The following is a 6,456-nucleotide window of genomic DNA, read 5'->3' on the forward strand; positions in this document are numbered from 1 at the left end:
AGAACTGCTTCAATTTCCTTGCTGGTTATGGGTCTGTTCAGGTTTTGTATTTCATCCTGTTTCAGTTTTGGTAGCTTATATGTCTCTAGGAATGCATCCATTTCTTCCAGATTGCTTAATTTGTTGGCATATATTTGCTCATAATATGTTCTTATAATTGTGTTTATTTCTTAGGTGTTGGTTGTGATTTCTCCTCTTTCATTCATGATTTTATTTATTTGGGTTCTTTCTCTTTTCTTTTTGATAAGTCTGACCAGGAGTTTATCAATTTTATTAATTTTTTCAGAGAACCAGCTCTTTGTTTTATTGCAATGTTCTACTGTTCTTTTGGTTTCCATTCCATTGATTTCTGCTCTAGTCTTTATTATTTCTCCTCTCCTGCTGGGTTTAGGCTTTATTTGCTGTTCTTTCTCCAGCTCCTTTAGATGTAAGGTTAGGTTGTATATTTGAGACCTTCTTGTGCCTTAAGAAAGGCTTATATTGCTATATACTTCCCTCTTAGGACTGCTTTTGCTGCATCCCAAAGATTCTGAGCAGTTGTGTTTTTGTTTTCATTTGTTACCAGGAAATTAAAGAAGAATTTTAAAAAATCCTTGACCTCAGTGACCCATTCATTCTTTAGTAAAATGCTGTTTACCCTCTATGAATTTGAGTTCTTTCCACATTTCCTCTTGTGACTGAATTCAAGCTTCAAAGCACTGAGGTCTGAAAATACACAGGGAATGATTCCAGTATTTTGGCACCCATTGAGACCTGATTTGTGACCCCATATGCTATTCTAGAGAATAGCATATGTTCCATGTGCATTCGAGAGGAACCTGTATTCTGTTGCTTTAGGATGGACTGCTCTGAATATATCTGTTAAGTCCACCTGGTCCAGTGTGTCATTCAAAGCCCTAATTTCCTTGTTGATCTTCTACACAGATAGATGATCTGTCCATTGGGGTGAGTAGGGTGTTACAATATTATTATCGTATTATTATCAATGTTTTTCTTTAATTTTGTTATTTATTGGTTTATATACTTGGTTGCTCCCATGTTAGGGGCATAAATATTTACAATTGTTAGATCTCGTTAGTTAGATCCTTTAATTATGATATAGTGTCCTTCCTCATCACTTATTACAGTCTTTGGTTTAAAATCTAAATTGTCGTATATAAGGATTGCTTACCCCAGCTTTCTTTTAATGTCCATTAGCATGATCAATGGTTTTCCACCTCCTCACTTTCAATCTGGAGGTGTCTTTGGGTCTCAAATAAGTCTCTTGCAGATAGCATATCAATAGGTCTTGCTATTTTATCCAATCTGATACCCTGGGTCTTTTGGTTGTGACATTTAGCCCATTTATATTCAGAGTAAAGATATGAATTTAGTGCCATTGTATTACCTATAAAGTCACTCTTTATATATTGTCTCTGTTCCTTTCTGGTCTACATTACTTTTGGGCTCTCTCTTCACTTAAAGGATCTCCTTTAATATTTCTTGCAGGGCTGGTTTAGTGATCACAATTTTTTTAGGTTCTGTTTGTCCTGGAAGGTTTTTATCTTTCCTTTTATTTTGAATGACAGCCTTGCTGATAAAGTATTCTTGGGTGCATATTCTTCTCATTTAGCACCCTAAATATCATGTCAGTCCTTTCTGGCCTGCTGGGTCTCTGTGGGTAGGTCTGCTGCCAGTCTAATGTTTTTTATCCTTGTAAATTAAGGACCTCTTGTCCCAAGCTGCTTTCATGGTTTTCTCTTTGTCTCTGAAATTTGCAAACTTCACTATTATAATGTCAAGCTGTTGACCTATTTTTACTGATATTGAGAGGCGTTCTCTGTGCCTCCTAGACTTGAATGCCTGTTTCTCTCCTCAGATTAGGAAAGTTCTCAGCTAGAATTTGCTCCAATATATTTCTATCACCCCTCTCTTTCGTCTTCTTTTGGGATCCAAATTATTCTAATATTGTTTCACTTTATGGTATTATTTTCTCTCGAATTTTCCCCTAATGATCCAGTAGTTGCTTATCTCTTTTTCTCAGCTTCTTTTTTCTCCACCATATTTCCTCTATATCATTCTTTTTTAGAAAATTTATTTAAATTGAAGTAATTAACATGTAATGTATTACTGGTTTCAGAGATTCATCCATCTTATAGAATACCCAGTGCTCATAACATCACGTGCCCTCCTTAATGTTTATCACCCAGTTACCCCACTCCCCCACCCTCCTCCCCTCTAGTGACCCTTAATTTGTTTCCCATGATTAAGAGTCTCTTATGATTTGTCTCCCTCTCTGATTTCATCTTGTTTTATTTTTTCCTCTCTTCCCCTATGATCCTATGTTTTGTTTCTTATATTTCACATATGAGTGAGATCATATTATTGTGTTTCTCTGATTGATTTATTTCACTTAGCATAATATCCTCTAGTTCCACCCATATCATTGCAAATGGCAAGGTTTCATTTTTGATGGCTGAGTAGTATTCCATTGTATGTATATTATGTACAGATACATATATATACACACATATTATATATATATATATACACACACACACACCATATCTTCTTTATCCATTCATCTATCGATAGTCATCTGAACTCCTTCCATAGTTTGGTATAGTGGATATTACTGCTATAAACACTGGGATGAAGGTGCCCCTTCACATCATTACATTTGTATCTTTGGGGTAAATAACCAGTAGTGTAATTGCTGGGTCATACTGTATCTTTATTTTCAATTTTTTTGAGGAACCTCCACACTGTTTTCCAGAGTGGCTGCACCAGCTTGCATTCCCACCAACTCACTGATCTTCTTTTCTGCCTCACTTATCCTAGCCTTATGAGCCTCCATTTTTTTATTTCATCTCATTGACAGCCTTTTTTATTTTGGCTTGATTAGATATTAGTTCTTTTTTTTTTTTTTGTTTTAAGTGCAGAGAAATCTCCAGAGGTTAAGCTTCAAATATTAAGAACGAGAATTGTTTATTTTTTTTTATTTTTATTTATTTATGATAGTCACACAGAGAGAGGCAGAGACATAGGCAGAGGGAGAAGCAGGCTCCATGCACCGGGAGCCCGACGTGGGACTCGATCCCGGGTCTCCAGGATCGTGCCCTGGGCCAAAGGGAGGCGCTAAACCACTGCGCCACCCAGGGATCCCAGATATTAGTTCTTTTATTTCTCCAGAAAGGTATTCTCTGGTGTCTTTTATGGTTTTTTTTCCAAGTTGGGCTAGTATCTTTCTAATTGTTATTCTGAACCCTAATTCTTAACATCTTACTTATGTCCATACTGATTAGGTCTCTGGCAGGCAGTAATGTCTCTTGTTTTCTTTTTTGAGGTGAGTTTTCCATCTTGTCATTCTCATAGAAATCGGTCACTTTTCTATATGTACAATTGCAGCAGTTCTTTTCATAGATCTCTTGTTGAGTTCATAGGTATTAAAAATAATTTGATAGATATCTAGTTGAATTCCTGGGACCAGACAAAACTAAGGTCTCCTATTCTTCCATTTTGGAACTAAACCTCCTTTTATACTGCACTTTAAGTCTGGATCAGCTTCCAACATTTCAGCCTGGTGCTTTCATGGTCATGAAATATCCCTAAGAGTTATTTCAGAAATATTTTACTGGATGACTTCTTCTGGGACATCTTAATTCTTTTTGTCACAACCACATTCCTCATTTATGCTGATAACTTCATTTTCACTAAATTCCTCTGACTTAATATCTAGAATCTTTTGAATAACATTAGTATCAATAATCCCACAGTCAGGTATTTCATCTGTAACTAACTCTATTTAAGATAGATTTGAATTTCACTAATAGAATTATCATAGAGTTTTTTTTTGTTGTTGTTATTGTTTTTGCCGCACTCTCATCTTTGTCAGTGTTAGCCTATTCAGCAATAAAAAAATATCACCATCTGGATAGCTTAAACAACAAAAATTTGTTTCTCAATTTTGTAAGAAGGTACTGATGAGGTAGGCTTCATTCTCAATTCTCTTGGCTTGTTGGTGGCTGTTATCTGCTTATGGTTTCATATGATAGAATGAAAATAAGCCTTTGATATATTTTCCTTTTCTTAAAAGTTTATTTATTTTTAGTAACCTCTACATGGGGCTTGAACTCATCACTCAGAGATCAAGAGTCAGATTCTCTACTGACTGAGCCAGCTAGGAGACCCCTCTTTTTTTTTTTCCCCCTTAAGGCCTCCACCCTCACCTCCACACCTCTAGTATCTCCTCCTCCCCCTCCCTCTCCTTCTTCTTTTTCTTCTTCTCCTTCTTCCTCTCCTTCCTCTCCTTTTCCTCCTTCTTCTTTAGGACTTATTTATTGGGAGGGGGAGTGAAGGGAGAGAGAAAATCCCAAGCAGTCTCCAAGCTGAGCACAGAGCCCATGTAGGGCTCCATCCCACAACCCTGAGATCATGACCTAAGTCCAAAGCAAGAGTCTGACTCCCAACTGAGCCACAGAGGCACCCCTCTGGTGTCTCTTTTTAAACGGATATTAATCCCATTGGGTCATGGCCCATTCTTATGACCTCATTCAATCTTAATTACTTAGAGGACCCATCTCTAAATATAAAGTTACATTGGGGGTTAAGGTTTCAATGTAAGAAATTTGGTTGGACACAAACATCCAGTTTATAACATTCCACCCTTGGCACTCCAATATTGATACTGTTCCCATATGCAAAATACATTAATTTTATCCCAACAACCCCCAAAAGTCTTACTTAATGCCAGCATCAACTTTAAAGTCCAAAGTCTTGGACCCTGGGTGGCTCAGCAGTTTAAAACCTGCCTTCGGCCCAGGGCATGATCCTGGAGACCTGAGATCGAGTCCCACATCAGGCTCCCTGCATGGAGCCTGCTTCTCCCTCTGCCTCTCTCTCTCTCTCTGTGTCTCTTGTGAATAAATAAATAAAATATTTTTAAAAATAAAATAAAGTCCAAAGTCTCATCTAAATGGTATCTGAGGGATCCCTGGGTGGCGCAGCGGTTTGGCGCCTGCCTTTGGCCCAGGGCGCGATCCTGGAGATCCGGGATCGAATCCCACGTCAGGCTCCCGGTGCATGGAGCCTGCTTCTCCCTCTGTCTATGTCTCTGCCTCTCTGTGTGTGTGACTATCATAAATAAATAAAAAATTTAAAAAAATAAAAATAAAAATAAATGGTATCTGAATTAGACATGGGTAAGATTCAAGGTACAATTCATCATTAAAGAAAATTCTTCAGCTGTAAACATGTGAAACCAGACAAGTTCCAAAATACAATAGTGGGACAGGCAGAGGAAAGAAACAGGAAAGAAAGGAAAGGTGACAGGTTATAAGCAAGTCCAAAATCTAGCAAGTCAAATTCCATTAGAGCTTTAGGTTTGAGAAACACCACCTTTGGCTCAATACCCTATTTTTTAGGCCCACTGAAATAGCAGACTCACTCCTATAACTCTGCAGGGCAGTCCTAACCTCATGACTCTCTTCAAGGGCCCTTTGAAAACAGACTTATTCCCCAGGCCTGTAGTGCAAGAGGCAGCCTTAAAGATCTCTGAATCTGTTTTGGGGTCATTCTTCATTTTTTTTAAGAATAGCCTTCATAGTTTGCCTGGGTGGCTCAGTAGGATAAGCGTCCTACTCTTTGATTTCAGCTCAGGTCATGATGTCAGAGTAGTGAGATCAAGCCCTACAATAGGATCCATGGTGGGTGTGGAGCCTGTTTAAGATTCTCTCTCTCTCTTTATCCCTCCCAGACATCTCTCTCTTAAAAAAAAAAAAAAAATAGCACACATTTCCAGCTGAATAGGTCCATAGTTGTCTATGGAATCTACAAATTCCTACAACCATCCTTCATTTTGTCCTGCTTTCTCTGTCCTCTTTGGTTCAAACTGATAGGGTCTCTCCTGGTATAATCCCATCTCTAGTGCCGGGTACTGCTTAAATGGTTAATTATATTCATGAATTGCATCCATGATCTCTTTATCAAATGGTTGTTCAGCCATAGCTTTAGCATTTTTTTTAGAACAAGCTTTTCAGTTTTTTCAATATGGATGGGCTGAAAATTTACCAAATTTTCAAATTCTAGTTGCTTTTTGTTTAACAATTCTGTCTTCAATTTATCTCACTTCTCACATATTACTATAAGTAATAAAGACTCACATCACACATTTAATGCTTTGCCTAGAAATATTCTTTGCCAGGGGTGCCTGGGTGGCTCAGTGGTTGAGCATCTGCCTTTGGCTCAGGTCGTGACCCGGGGTCCTGGGATCAAGTCCTGCATCAGGCTCCCCACAGGGAGCCTGCTTCTCCCTTTGCCTCTGACTCTGCCTCTCTCTCTCTGTGCCTCTCATAAATAAATAAATAGAATCTTTTAAAAAATAAAAAGAAATATGCTTTGCCAAATATTCAATTTCATCATTCAGAAGCTCTCTTTCACAACACACAAGAACAAAATTTACCCAAGTTTTCCCACTTT

Source organism: Canis lupus, chromosome 36, assembly GCF_011100685.1.
Source record: "Canis lupus familiaris isolate Mischka breed German Shepherd chromosome 36, alternate assembly UU_Cfam_GSD_1.0, whole genome shotgun sequence".
Taxonomy (NCBI): Eukaryota; Metazoa; Chordata; class Mammalia; order Carnivora; family Canidae; genus Canis; species Canis lupus.